This window comes from Psammomys obesus, unplaced genomic scaffold, assembly GCF_907164565.1.
Source record: "Psammomys obesus unplaced genomic scaffold, mPsaObe1.curated_primary_1811, whole genome shotgun sequence".
NCBI lineage: Eukaryota > Metazoa > Chordata > Mammalia > Rodentia > Muridae > Psammomys > Psammomys obesus.
Window position 1 is genome coordinate 11,088,364 of NW_026592510.1, and position 16,034 is coordinate 11,104,397.

Sequence of the window (16,034 nt, forward strand, 5' to 3'; positions counted from 1 at the left end):
CTTGATTCTTGGAATCTGTGTTTATCTGTAAACCTTTCTTTAGAAAAAAAAAAAAAAAAAGTAAAGCCTAATAAAGGAGAAAGAAAACCGAGATCAAATGAGAAGCAGCCATCACCTGCCCTCTTAACAAATGATGTTTGCAGTTCAGGATCGTTAAGTGTACACAGGAATCGAGATGTTTTCCTAAATAAGTCATGCCGGATGTGCAAGTCTGTGGCTGTTTAATTTATCATGAGGTGATATTGCCGGGCACACCTGTGTGAGTACCTACTTCTGGATATGGTTGTGCATAAATGGAGCTAGCTGGATCTCGGTCTCTGTAGACCTGGCCACAGTCCAAAAAGGAATTTTCCATTGATCTTGTAGTTTAATTATATCTGCGGTGATATCTACTACCTTGTGAATCATCATGTGGACTCGTTAAGCACCTGTTCTCTCTCCACTTGCAAGGAAAATGTTTCAATTAGAATAAAAAAATGATTAAAGATCTATCCTCTTCATTTCTTGCTCTGGGTAACTGGGAGAAAATTGACATGAATATGTAGCTAGGCAGGTGGAGAACAGGTCAAATCACGGATCGGAACTTATTATCTCAGTTCCATTTCTCCCTAGCATGCTCTCGCCTTTCATTCCCCCACACACAAATCAAGCATTCATTATATGGTTGCTATTCATTCATACATATATAATTTTCTTTCTCAAATTAAGGTCCTGTGAAGCATCATGAGTCAAGTTGCTGGGTTACTCCTTTCATCCCGAAAAGCCTGCTGTGGTGGTTTACGTGTGGCTGAAGACACAGCTGCCGAGGAACTGTTTCTTGAAAAATGAAGACAGAGGCATATCCGATGAGCAGTAGTGTGCCAGGCTCTGCACTAGGCATCTTTGACTAGCCCAGCTGATCTTCACACCGTTTCGGCTATGAGACGCGTTATTAATCTCACATCCTTGCTGAGAAAACTGAGGCCAAGCACTATTCACGCTTCGGCTGGCTCAGTTCCCAGGCTTACCTAACGCACCTAAGCTGAAGCGCTGACGGGGCTGTCTCTCTGAGGCTTTGTCGCTTTTTGCGGTGCACTGAACTGGTATGGGCAGCAAACAAACTCGATCATGAGGGTGCGAAGTAATTAAAGGCATGAAAAGCACTTGCCCGTCTGCGCTTGTCAAAGGACGTTTCCAGTGTCGGACCCAAGTGAGTCTCCAATTCAGAAAGAGGGTGCAATTCACGGACAGAATCATGTACGTTGAGCTGCCCCAGGGACCAAGCAGTATCAGTGGGCACACAACCAACCACAGACGTAAGAAATGAAGGCTGATTTTTAGGTATCTACAAGGTGTCATGGTTGTCTGCCATGTAGTAAATGAATAGAGAGGTTGACAAAGGAATTACCCATTACACCATGCCATAATAGCTATGAGACAGAGAGAGCCAGGAAACAGACAAAAGGCGTTTCACTGCCTACAAGAAGCTGCTTAGTTCCTCCCACGGCAGATAATAGCAACCAATGATGATCTGGAAGAGCAATGAGCAATTAAATGAGGAACCCAACAGTGACGCATTTGGTTCAAAGACACGTTGGTGGCATGTTTGTAGCTCCATTCCTGGATCCTAAGCTTTAGATCAAACCTGATGGCAAAGACCAGTGTTTGGATCAGAGATGGCAGATGGATTTAGAGAAAATCTGTTTCAGACTGAACTATGGACTGAGTGAGGTCGTTGGAATTCTTTTCTAATTTAGTCTCAGGAAGAGAGAGAGAGCAGCCACAGTAGCCACTCTCTAGACAGGCCTGGTACAAAAGAAAGTCTGAGAGTCTGTGAGACACGACTAAAAGGAAAATCCAACATAAGGCTAAAGAAATTCATTTCTCCTGTGTTCCAGAGAGGTTAGGGGTGATGACTGAAAACCAATAGGAAACCAGAGGTGGAGGAGAGCTAGGGAATAGAGAGGACAGGATAGGCAATTTAGAGGCATGACTTTATGGAGGCTCATGGGCATTATTTCCTAGGCATTCCATCAGTGACTATAGGTCACCAGGTTTAAGGAGAACACTATGATTCTACGGCTTATCATTGGGTTTTACTGTAGTCAGTTGCTTCTGGGTATGTTGTGTTTGAGGTCAGTAAAATCAAGCATAAGAGGCCAATACTGCAGTATTTTGGGGAAAGCTTGTTCGTTTGGTGTGTGTGTGTGTGTGTGTGTGTGTTTAAATGTTCCATGCTCCTGGGAACTCGAAAAGTATCTTTTTTAAAAATGAAATCCAAACTGTCAGAAGTTGTGCTCTTCCTAGTGCCACAGTCAATTAAAGGTCCACTTTGTTTAGTAGCTAGGGAAATATGGTCAGGGAGGGAACTCCCTCCTTCTTCCTTGTGGAAGAGCATTCTGTTTGTATAAATGTAGCCACGTTTTTAGCACACTTATTGAGCACCTGCTATTTGCTGGCTTAATATCTACTTTTGATAGAAAGTTTACTGCCCTGCAGACTATCAAAGCAGATGCTGAGCCTGATGGCCAACTGTCAGGCAGAGTGAATGGAATTTAGGTAAGAAGTGGGAAATAGCAAGAGGTGGAGAGGACAGGAACTCCACAAGGAGAGCAACAGAACAAGAAAATTTGTACACAGGGAACTTCCCAGAGACTCATACTCCAAACAAGGACTATTCATGGAGATAACCTAGAACCCCTGCACAGATGTAGCCCATGGCAGTTCAGTGTCCAAGTGGGTTCCCTAGTAATGGGAACAGGGACTGCCTCTGACATAATCTGATTGGCCTGCTCTTTGATCACCTCCCCCTGAGGGGGGAGCAGCCTTACCAGGCCACGGTAGAGGACAATGCAGCCACTTCTGATGAGAACTGATAGACTAAGATCAGAAAGAAGGAGAGGAGGACCTCCCCTATCAGTGGACTTGGGGAGGGGCATGCATGCAGAAAGGGGAGGGAGGGTGGGATCGGGAGGGGAGGAGGGAGGGGCTTATGGGGGGATACAAAATGAATAAAGTGTAGTTAATAAAAGTTAAATAAAAAATTAAAAAAAGAAAGTTTACTGAACTGGATATCCCAAGTCTGATCAGCTTCAGAGTATTGATGAAACTGGTTTCCCAATCCCAGCTGTCGACAGAACTGTGACATTGTGATTTCTCCTATCTTCTGCGCTGGTAAATCTCAAGGAAAGCTTTTCCATCCCGAAATCACTCTCACTAGCGAGCAGGTTGCCTTTCAGACCCCGTTTCAGCTGCGGAACGTAAACATGTGAGAGGCATAGGAACGGTGACCAGAAATCAACTCTCTCCTCCAGGGCACTCCCCCCTCACTGGCCTTATCTGTTTTGAATTTGCCAAGGTTTTAATTGGGCCGAGGTTAAGAATCTGATGGAATTTCAAAGAACTCATGTCAGTGTCAGAAGCTTTCTTAAAACAAGATTAACCCACATCTCCGCTTCCTCGACTAGGCTGTGGTGGGCCCAGCCACCTACTGTGTCTGGAAGATGGTGGCGCGTGACTCTATAAACTAAGCGGGGGGGGGGGGGGGGCTGCTATTATTATTTTCCACATCAGAGCAGCTTTGAATCACGATTCTTTCCATCAGCCAACTGTCCCTACACTTGAGTCAACATGACCTCTTTATCCTGGAAGCAACAGATTTCTGGGCACTTGTGTCTGTTTAGTAAGGGGTGTTTCTGCACCCTTGGTTCTGTGCTAGCTTGCTAGAGGGGTTGCCCCAGCATTGAGTCTCCATGTCAGGGACCCTGATGGGCCTGTGGAGTTCCCAAATTAAGAAATGAGCTTACTGGTAGATCCCCTATCCTTTCATTAAATTCTGGGAGCTAAGATGTGTGTGTGTGTGTGTGTGTGTGTGTGTGTGTGTGTGTGTGTGTGTACTACCTTGGAAAGGGATATCAGCTAGAGAGTCTAACCTCCAGCTATTTCCATCCTGTTGATCCTCCAGTGCCATTCATTGTAAGGTGTAGCACAGATTCAACAACAGGCTTTGGGATGGGTAGGGAAGAGACACTACATGTTGAAGGTAAGGGTATATACTGATTGCAATGCTATCAAAATTTGAAAACAAAGAACACAACTCAGAATGGAGAAAAGGTATATTCGTTAGTGGATACGCATGCCTAGTCCCCAGCATCTCCCAAAGGAAATGGTTTGCTTCTTTTCCCTATCCGGATTCAGAAACTGTATCACTGATACTTTGCATTGTCTTTTAACTGGATTGGTCACTCATCCTCTTACACTGACACAAAGTGTCATTTTCAAAGGAAACCCTCTCTGCTTTCATTTCAGTCTTATCTGTGATTCAATCTGCTCGTGCTTAGACACGTATGTTCGATTCTTTTCTTTTTCTTTATTTTTTTCAGTCAGGCGGCTGGATGTTTGTGAATTGGGATGGTAAAAGCAGTACAGCAATATCCAGAATGACATTGTATCACAGAGCTCTTGTCACGAAAAGCTCCCTGTCACTCTCACTGATACCACCACTCTGTGTCCAAAGCATGACTTGCTGACATGAAACAGAGCCACTGTCCTCAAAATAGCTTGTGGAACTGGATTCTAGGACACAGCTATAAGGATGAGACGTCACATGGCACGTTTGCCCACCTGCTTTTTATCTTTGCTCAAATATCATCTTTTCAAGGAGTTGTTAACCATACCACTCTCTATAGGTGGTTTGAATAGGTCTGGCCCCCAAAGACTCATGTGTTTAGATGCTTGGCCCATAGGGAGTGGTACTATTGGGAGGTTTGGCCTTGTGAAAGGAAGTGTGTCACTGTGGGGACAGGCTTTGAGGTCTCCTATGCTCTCTCTATTCCCAGTGTGGTACACAGTCTTCTTCTGCTGCCTGTGGATCGAGAGATACAACTCTCAGCTCCTTTCCCAGCACCATGTCTGCCTGCATGTTGCCATGTTGCCATGCTTCTAGCCATGATGGTAATGGATTAAACCTCTGAAACTGTAAGCCAGCTCCAATCAAATGTTTTCCTTTATAAGAGTTGCCATGGTCACAGCATCTCTTCACAGCAATATAACATTAACTAAGATGTTGTCTGAAACTGTGTTTCCTGTAGTCTGTCCATCTTCAATACCTTCTAGTCCATCGTGCTTGCTTCTACTTTTGTCTGTATTAGTTATCTCTATTTTTTCTGTTTGCTGTGGAATCTAAGCTGTATGTGAGGGAGGGGAGTCACCTTTTTCACTACAAGATATCTATGACTTTCTAAAGTATTTAGCATGAAGTAAGCATTCAACATTTTCTGAATGAATGAGTGAATGAATGAAGTGTTCCTTATGGCTGCTGTTTCTCTGAGTCACTAACTGTCAATCCAATGTTGTTTGGTTGAGCCTACTTCATGGTCTTCAGCTTCATAGAAGGCTGGAAAGACATTATTGTTTTCTGTGCTGACACTCATTTTGACTCATAGATTACCTGGAAAAAATAATTTATTACCATTCTGTCTCAAATCTTGATCATTCCCACCCTTAATATTGCTTTCACAGAGCTGTCACTGAAAGCACAAACTTAATTATGACACACTTCATTACATTATTTCCAAATCCCAAACCACCAAGCCTACATCAGCCCCCAGCTGCAGGCTATACAGCAAGTTATTTTCCATAACACCAGAGACTCTGTGTTTGGGCATTGTTTGTCTCTCTCTTTCTGTCTGAAATATTCCTCCTATGTCTGACAATTGAGTAGCCACTCGTTCTGTAACACCTTTCAAACGTGCTCACAGCCATATCCCACCCTTGTCCAAAATGATTCACAATATCTGACCACACTGCCCCTTCCTCAGCTCAGAGACACTCTTCGGCATTGGCTCTTATTTTATAAAGCAGTGGTACACAGCCTTGGGTAATTAGTTCAGTTTCTTTCTTTTCTTCCCATTCCTTCATCTTTCTCTAGCATTCACTAATAGCCTTCTGCATGCCGCGTGCCGGTGCCTCAATCACACATAAGGCACTCATTATTTCTGCCCTCACAGAGCTTAGAGGGGGACAACTATGGGAGAGGTGCATTCATAAGTTTCATGAAAGTAAAATAAAAAGTCCCCTGAGAACAGGCAACACTCAATAGGAACAGCTTAAAAACTGAGTTAAGGTTTGGCATGCGAGTGGGTGTGAGACCAGGGATGGAAGAGATGAGAAAAGGTATTTGGCAGGTGGTCGATATGCCAGGGCTGAAACTCTTGAGTTGGGAAGAAGTTCTCCATATTTAAGAAGCCAAATCAAAGGTACAGTGGACGAAAGAGTGACGGAAGGGAAGTACGGTAGAAGATGAAACAGAAAGGGTGCTCTGAAGACCATTGAAAGAACTTTTCATATTATCCCCAAAATGAAGGGAAGCCATGAAAGGATTTTAAGAAAGGCTCAGAGCCTCTGTGGCATAATAAATGCACCATTCTGGGCACATTCCTAATGATGGTTGGAAAGGATAAGGAAAGACAATGAAGCTCTTTGGAACCCATGTTACAAGTGACTGACCTAGACAGAGCAGGCTGTGGGCCTGAGGGTGCATAAAGGTGGAGGATTAGGAAGACACTATCCTCTTTGATGACTGGGTATGGGTGTGCCCTGAGAGAATCAAGCATCTGTAATGAAAACTGTTGTCTATTTCCCTTCCGTCTTTTACTAACAGTGTGATCTGTTGACTAGTATTACTTCTCCTTTGTCCTTAGAAATGTAGATGACCTAATGAAGATATGCATCTAGATAAGGTCCTCAAAGGATTCCTGGGCACATTTACATTCAAAAAGCTTCGTCCCAGTGGACTCAATCTCCTAGTATCACACTGTGAAAAATGGCGGATGAATACAGACAGGCACAGATATGTGTATACGTAACTCACTCATCTTAAGACTAGTACCAATATACCAACAGGGAAGACTACAGTTTTCTAAATTGCCATGAGGAGGCAATTTGAAAAATAGTCTTTTTTTTTTTTCCTGTTTTGTAGAAGCACTGTCCATAAGATCTACAGGAGAAATATTTGTTACACCTTCCAGACAATCATTGCTTAAGTAAGATAGAGGAACAAGAATAATACATGAAGTTTGTCAGTAGAAATGATTAGTTCTGGTTCCTAAATCAGTCTGCCGATCTGTGACCTCATGAATGTCCTCAGTTAACCAATACAGGAGGTGGACACCGTGCAGTGGAACTCTTTGGTTGGTCTGGTGTCCCTCCATAGAGGACTGCTTAGGAGAAGCCAAGATAAGTAGATAGACAGTTGGCCTCAGGTGGGTTTTTAATAGCGGTACTGTCTGCTGCCTGGCCTTTCTCACCCATTCATTACTTAGCTAGAAAACGAATTAGCTGGGGGAGGGAAGGGTGGGATAGGGAGGGGAGGAGGGAGGGGCTTATGGGGGGATACAAAATGAATAAAGTGTAATTAATAAAAAAAAAGAAAATGAATTAGCTAGCAGGTTATTTGAATGCTATCTGGGAAGCAGGCATGTGTGTGATGCATGTTGTATGTGTGTGTGTGTGTGTGTGTAGTGTGGATGTGTGGATGTGGTGCGTATTTGTGTGGCACGGTGTGTATGTGTGTGTGGTGTCTTTGTGTGTCTGTGTGTTGAGGGGTATATTTCAGAGACTCGCACTTCAGGAGCTCCTGTGTTCTGGGGAGCTGTTGAAAATGCCCTCCCACTGGTTTCTAGGTCCTCACTGGCCACCCTGGAACTCTGCCCACCCCAACTTGCTGAGATATGTCTGTCATTTTTGACTGGGTGTGATTCTATCAGCCCAGTGACTTGTTAGGTCCCAAAGAAATTAAAAAAGGAAAAGTCCAGATGGTGACATTTGTGGTGAAAAAGAAAAGTGTCTTTTTCAGTCAAGCTGCCTTCCAATTATTTAAATTTATACAGATTTTATTTATTTATTTGCCATTTTCTCTTCTAAAAGGAGAAAGTTCTGGGCCTGCAAACAGGTTTCCTGTAGCCCTGCATTACTGGTCCTAGGCTGCTTGTGGCTGGGTTGTGCTTTAAAGTAGAGCTGAGAGCATCAGGTCTCTCAGGAGGCAGGCTCTGGGCTCTGGGCTCTGGGCTCTGGGCTCTGGGGAGTGACCGTACCCTGGCGTCCTCTGATCTAGTAGTTCTTCTCTGCTCTCCTCCAAAAGATTTAGTGTTTTTAATACTACAAAATCCAATGGCATTCTTTGAGGGGTGAGTGTATATTTCCTTCCTCATTATTGAGCCTGGTTCATGCAAGGGCCTATAAATGCTGTGATTAATGCCAGCTATCAGTGAAAGTGTGTGTGTGTTTCAAGCACTATTTTAAATGCTCTATATGCACTGTTTCATGTGATGCCCATAACAACTAGGTAACATATGTGTGCATTATTATTTTCATTTGTTTCAGATAGTAAAACGAGAAAATGAGTTTCAGGAGGTTATGTAAACAGCTCAAGGTCACATGTGGGTAAGTGGCAGGTCTACAATAGTAATCAGCTCATCCGAGTCCGTTGAAACCAACCAAAATTCCCAACATAGTAAACCCCACAGTATACTCCCAAGAATAAATGAAGAAAGCCTGGGGTGCTCCGTGAGGAGAGCTGTGGAAGCCAAGTAAGACATCAGGGTGGGTGACGGATGGTGACAAGCAGGACTAGCCTGGAGGGAGAGTGGATACTGAGCAAATCAAAAGGGGCAGTAAAGGCAGCTGGGTGGAGATAAATGAACTTTTGGGGTGTGATTACAGCAGGATTCGGGAAGCACTTGTGCTTTGAGTACAGGGCACATGCAAACCCCAAGTTTAGAGGGGCCAGGAGGCAATGCCTATTTCTAAGGGTGTCTGTCTGCCTGCTGGGCTATTGAATGTATGCTTACCTTAGACTTGGGGCCGTTCTAAAGTAGGAAGGTGATATAATTGTGCAGACATTTTACTAAAATTCCTCTTCAGCTGAGTAAAACGCAAGCTTTCTGCTTCTGTTTACATCCATCTGTCTTCCTGCTTCCAACTGCCTGTTCCTCCTGCGTGGTGGCAGACGGACAGGAACCGGACCTTCAGGTGCAGCTGATGGCCAGCGTGCTAGTCTTTGCAGTCAGTCTTAGACTTTAGCTTTGGCCCCAGATAAACCGAGAAATGAAATGTGCCTTGGGAAAAGTGAACAGCTTGGGCAAGCACAGGCAAATTACAGATATTCTGCATCAGCTAACAGGTGGGTAACAAAACCCTCCCCTGCCTCTCTCTTCCTCAGGACAGCATCGTCCATCTCCTACACTCCTTCTACCATCTTTGAACCCAGTTTATTTGTCCTAGTCCAAAAGGTTAAATTTTGATATGTTATTCTCCTTCTAAACTAGTCTTTTGCCTATTCAATTTCTTTTTACTTTGGTTCTTTTTAAACAAACAACTATTAATTTTGTGTATATACATTTACCTGTATATGCATGTGGGTGCAGTACCCATAGAGGCCAGAAGAGGGCATCGGATATTCTGGAACTGGAGTTACAGCTGGTTGTGAGCCACCCAGTGAGGGTCTTGGTAACTGAAACTGGTTAAGCAGTACACTTTCTTAACCAATCTTTCCAGTCCCTCCTTTAAAAAAAAAATCTCATTGTGCAGCCCTCTCCCTCCTAGTTCAGCCTAGATTCAAACCCATTCTGCAAGCTCTATCTTTCCATGCCTCCCAGTGAAGCAAACTCCTATCTGCCTGGGGAAAGCACAGCAGGTGACCTGAAGGGAAGGCTTCCCACTAACCCAGCTGTGAGTCCTGAGTAAGTCCTAATAAAGACTTTTCAGACTGAGTATAAGACAGATACTTTAGTGAAGGAGATTCACCACTGTGATTAATGGAAATTGTTTGCCACAGCTTTCCCAACACTCTCCCCCGCCAACACACACACATACACACACACACACACACACACACAAACACACACAGCCACCGCCAAAGGACATTATTCTTGACTTTTATTCAAATAAATACTGGACAGGAGAAATCCAAATTTTTAGTATATGCTAAAATGACAATCCACTACCCTGACAAAATACAAGGTCTTCTGACCTGAAGTAAGTTACTGCCTCAGCTTTGAATATCATCCTTATTTCTATTTCCTCTATTATTAAATTGTAAAAAAGAAAAAATTTTAAACATTTCTTTATCAAATGAAGCCTTTTGATAGGATATGTCTCTCATGTGCTCATTTTAAGTGAAAATAGAAACCTAATGTGGTCAAGATTATGCTGTCTTGGGGACCACTGAAGCAAACTAGCTCCCAAGTGGGTAAGATGGTAGGAAGACATGAAATTATTAGCACTCATTCTTCTCTGGGAGTATATGCTGGGCAGTGATCTCTCTAACAAGCAAGGCCTTCAAGAGTCAAAGTATGTACTTCTGTCCTCAAATACTGACATCTTCAGAACTAGGAGATAAACAGGGTATTAAAGTAAAAAAAAAAAAAAATCTGAGGTGACAGACACCGTGACTGCCTCACTGGAACTTCAAAGTACGTGTAAAGCATGCCCTAGGCATATACCCAAAAAAGGCTCAAGTACACAAAAAGGACATTTGCTCAACCATGTTTGTAGCAGCTTTATTTGTAATAGCCAGAAGCTGGAAACAACCCAGATGCCCCTCAACTGAAGAATGGATGCAGAAACTGTGGTACATCTATACAATGGAGTATTACTCAGCAATGAAAAATAAGGAAATCATGAAATTTGCAGGTAAATGGTGGGACCTGGAAAGGATCATCCTGAGTGAGTTGTCCCAGAAGCAAAAAGACACACACGGTATATACTCACTCATATAAACATACAACATAGAATAAACCCACTAAAATCTGTACATCTAAACAAACTAAGCAAAAGAGAGGACCCTAACTAAAATGTTCAATCACCATCCTGAAAGGCAAAGAGGATGGACATCAGAAGAAGAAAACAGGAAACAACCTAGGAACCTGCCACAGAGGGCCTCTGAAAGCCAGAAGAAAACAGGAAACAACCTTGAAACCTGCCACAGAGGGCCTCTGAAAGCCAGAAGAAGAATACAGGAAACAACCTCGGAACCTGCCACAGAGGGCCTCTGAAAGGCTGTGCAGACTGTCAAAGCAGATGCTGAGCCTGATGGCCAACCGATGGGCAGAGTGAATGGAATTTTATGTAAGAAGTGGGAAATAGTAAGAGCTGGAGAGGACAGGAACTCCACAAGGAGAGCAACAGAACAAGATAATTTGAACACAGGGAACTTCCCAGAGACTCATACTCCAACCAAGGACTATCCGTGGAGATAACCTAGAACCCTGACAATGCAGCCACTTCTGATGAGAACTGATAGACTAAGATCAGAAAGAAGGAGAGGAGAACCTCCCCTATCAGTGGACTTGGGGAGGGGCATACATGCAGAAAGGGGGGGAGGGTGGGACCGGGAGGGGAGGATGGAGGGGCTTATGGGGGGATACAAAATGAATAAAGTGTAATTAATAAAAAAAAGAATAATAAAAAAGAAAAAAATTCTTATTTATTAAAGGCATGAAAGAATTGCATTTCAGAGGGATACATTATAATAATGAGTGATAGGTGGAACTTCCCATGCCATGTTAGGTCAACAGGTCATACAGACGGCTCGATAACTACCTATGAGACCTTGGACTTGTGTCTGGTACCAATCTGAATAATTCAGAGGGAGAAGATCCGTACCTCTTTGACAATAGAGTGGAGAATTGCTACAGCTTCCAGCTCAGCCCATATACCAGACCCTGCGCCCAAAAGGATGAAAGCAGATTGCCCTCTGGAGCACACAGGAGTCTTGTGGAAGAAACAAAACTTGTCCACGAAAATGAGTCATCTGAAAAGACCATGGGAGCCCCACAAGAGACGGGCAGCCTGCAGCAGTGCCTAAGACAGCACTGTGGGGGAAGGACTAAGTGGAGCTAGGAAGTACAAATTGCATTCCTGTTAGGGTTTGAGATCCTATTAAAAGAGAGACTTTTAAACTCTTCTCAGGACAAAAAGCATAATGAGTCTTGGCTTACAACTAGGAACATTCTGCTCTTATTACCTTCCTTCCCCTGTCCCTCCATCTCTGCCTCCAAGGCTTTAATCTGCTGCTATTAGAATCATCGCAAAGGACAAGAATGAAGTGGTATCAATATCCAGATGGTTGAAAGGGATCGAAGGAAGGCCCACACCCTTCCTCTCTGTCTTTTGACTACTCAAAAAATCCCAGCACCGGAAGAGAAAAATTAGAATCTGCATGAAATTTTCCAAGCTTTAACTAAGGTACAGAATCAGGCATTTCTGTGAGCTTGAGTCTCCCGGTTTTAGTACCATGGCCAAACTAAGCAGGCACAAAAAAGAGGCCACTAAATGTGGACCATTGACTTTGTATAAATGAAAGTCAAAAGGCCTTTGCGAGGGAAAATAAGCAAATAATTAGGCTGTTATTACGAAGAGGTCTATACATTTCAGGAAGTTTTTTTTTCTTTATGTTTTTTTGTTTTGTTTTGTTTTAGATGGAAAAGATGTGGTTAGTTTCTAAGTTTACTTCAAACAGAGGAAAGAAACTTCAGGGTTGAGGATAGGAAATTGATGAGATGGGTTTTAAAAGAGGCTCAAAGTAGATTTTTTTTGAGCGGGGAGGTACTGCAACTTTTATTTTGCATGTAGAACCATTGACGGTGGTGGTGGTGGTGATTGGGGGATGTTCTTGCCTGTGGCCGCCCTAGAGGTTACACTGGAGTTATGAGGGCTGCAGACCCTAGTGGGGAAATGAGGTTTCAGAAACAGTGATTCAGAGCAATCACATGATGACAAAGCTGGAGTTCCCAGCAGGGCTCTAGGTGGTCAGGAGTGACTTCAGGAGTCTGCAGCAGCAATGTCATAGGAAGGGCAAGCATGGGGCAGCCTTGAGCTGCCCTAAGGACAACAAGGACAGGGAGGAGGATCTAAGCAGCTGGTGGCTCCAGGGATCTCCTACCCATGCTTTACTTAGTCAGGGGGTTCCTGAAGGACATGCTAGCAAAGTGGGCATTCCTGTCTGTCCAGCTCTTCCTTGATTCTTAGTATCTATCTGTACTTGGCCTGGTGCTCAGATCCACAAGGGGCACCTATCTTGATCTGCCCAGTGCAGAGTCGTACCACCAGGCCAGCCGTGAAAGTGTCCCTAGTCTCCCCAGAGCGACAAGAGACCATGATGTCCAGCCATTCGACTTGGCCAACTTACACGCCTGCAGAGACTCAGTCACAAAGCCCATCTGGTTCAATTTGAGCAGGAGGCAGTTGCAGGACCTTCTCGTCCTCAGCCTTGGCAATCCATTTAGGATCGGCCACTGTGGCATCATCTCCAACCACCTGTATGCCTGCACTAGCTGTGAACTTCAGCCAAGCTTCCCAGTTGTCCTGGTCAAAGGGGTCTTTGATGGACACCACTGGATAATCCTGGTGGAAGGACTTGTACAGGTCAGCTGGCTGGTCGTGTGTGATGTACCTGCTGCAGTCATCAGGAGAGTTGCGTCCCAGGTCATACTTGCCAGACCTATAGAACTCAGCATAGCCACGTCCATGCGGATGACAACCTGCTCCGTGGAGCCAGCAATTTCGGTCTTCAGCAGCTCCAGCTCTTCTTTGTTCTGCAGGATGTTAAGTGCAAATCAGCCCTCATAAGCCACATTGGTGGCATCCTTCCCGTATTTCTGCTTGATGAGAGTCTTCAGGTTGTGGTAAACCAATGAGCATGGCTTCCTATGGCTTCCTGGAAACAGGACCGTCTCCAAAGGGAGGATCATGAACTCCTGCATGGCCAGCTTGTGGGCAGCAGGAGAACTGCCATTGATCACCTCGAAAGCTGAGACCAGCAGGATAACTTCAGAGTTGCCAGCCACATCAGTGATGTGACAGAAAAGGGGCAACCCCCTTTTCCAAAGTGCCAGCTTTGCAGACAGCCAGGGACACATTCCCAGGATGGCATTTGCACCAAATTTAGATTTTCAGTTTCATCCATCTCCATCAATGGCTTGTCGGTCTTCTCTTGCTCCACAACAATCAGTTTCTTGCAGGTGCAATAGTTTTACTGATGTGCTCAACAGCGTTTGAGACACCCTTCTCCATGGAGTGTGTCTTATCACTGTCATGGAATTGTAGGACTGCATAGATGCCAGTAGAGGCACAGCGGGTCGCCACAGCGCAGAAGATACCTTTTGCTGTGTAGAGCTTAACCTCAACAGTGGGATTACCATGAGAGTCAAAGATCCCTCTGGCCCGTATCTTGAGAGTAGATGCAGTGAATGTCTGGCCGTCGGGTTGTTGGGCAGGAAAGGGGTTTTTTGTAGACCCTGAAGGGGGCATGAAGGAGAGGCGTGCATGCACCCCTGTACCTGAGCAGCTCTCTCAAAGTAGATTTTAAAAGGGAAGAAGTTAATTTTGGCAATGGAGCATGATATTGTCTTCTGAGATTGGAGCTGAATAGCTGAGGATGGATGATAGAATAAGGTCAATTTGGAATTTGATGAAAAAAAAATTGAGGGAGTCGTAATGCCAAGATGATGTTTTATTCTGGTTCTACTAAAAGAACAATTAAGCGCTGGGTCTGACACGATAGTTCTTAGAATCATCATCAGATGCCTGCAAGATCCTCTGGTTTATCTTTCTAGCCCCATGATTCCAACCATTCTAACCCCATCTTTTCCTCTCTCCTTCCTATTACCACAGCTTTGGAGTATAAGTACTAAGAATATAAGAACATGTATTAATCAAAGTATGTCCAGAGAAACATTCCAGAAAAAAATGAGATTTGTAGTAGAATGCCCACACACTGAGTTCTTTGATATAGATCATCAAAATTGAGATACATAGGTATCATGGGAGAGAGATGAGGCTGTTAAAACCTGTGTGCTCTTGCATACACCACAGTCAAGAATCATCCCAAGTTTAACTGAGACAGTGTTATTATGAACTTGACAGTATCTAGAGTTATCTAGGGAACAAGGTGCTGAGCATTCCTGTGCGGACTATGTAGATGAGGTTAACTGTGGTGGGAAAACTTATATTCACTGTAGGCAACATCATTCCTCTAGCTGGGGTGGAGGAGTGAATAGAAAAGCGAAATTGGGCTGAGGGCCAGCATCTGCTGCTCTCTGGTTCTTGAGGTTAGATGGAATGTGACTCGCTGTCTTAACTTCTTGCCACAGTGACCTTCCCACCACGACAAACTACCTTCAAAACTGTGAGCCAAAATAAATCCTCTTTTCCTGAAATTACTTATGCCAGGAATTTTTTTTTTTTTCAGCAAGATAAGTTAACTAATACATATAGATGAAATACTGCCTCTTCGGCCCTCATAAGCCACATTGTATGGCATACTTATAGGTGGAAGCTGGAAGACGGAGACTAACTAAGTCAACCTAAACAATTATTGAGTCTACTGTCACGCGTGTGGCCACTGATTCTACGTCAACCATTTTCGCTAAGTAGCATATGGCGTTTCAGTCTCAGCTGAACAATACATGTCACTCTATTGCTTTATGGTGGCTTCTAACACACATAGGAGTGAAATGGCCAGATGCATTGGAAGCAGGCCAGTCATTACTAGTACTCCCTCCCCCCCTGACACCCCGCTTCTTCCATGTTTGGTATATAATCTTTTGAACTCATTAGAAGGCTCATTGAGATTAGTCCAAGAACAAGGAACTGGCAGTTTCTGTTGAATAGTGAGAAGGTGCTTTCTGTTCCTAAGATGACTTCTCAGCACCACATCTTCTTGCACAGGGGAAGTACTCTGCCTTCACATGACAGTCTGTGGAAGGACAAGTGAGCTGAGCACCCGATGAAGGATTTTAATCTCACTCACAAGGGAAGAAAGTTTTGCGATCAAGATGTCCCTGGATCTTAGTCTGGGTCCCCCCTGGTTCTCTGGTCCTTGAGGTCTCTGTCAAATGAACAACGGAGGGTGGTGCTGAAGATATGCAGTGGTTATGACAAGCTGGAGTAGAGTATATGCTCATGCAATGGGAGCAGATTATGGCCAGTAACTACTGTCCTGATCTTTGGTGCGGGTGGGCTTTCTATGATTATCAATGGGAACTCTATGTGAT

At 44.1% G+C, this 16,034-nt stretch overlaps 1 pseudogene; it reads right to left on the reverse strand.

The window, feature by feature from the left end:
* Window positions 1-12,929: 12,929 nt before the first annotated feature.
* Window positions 12,930-14,289, reverse strand: LOC129681947 (alpha-enolase-like; annotated as a pseudogene).
* Window positions 14,290-16,034: the final 1,745 nt, after the last annotated feature.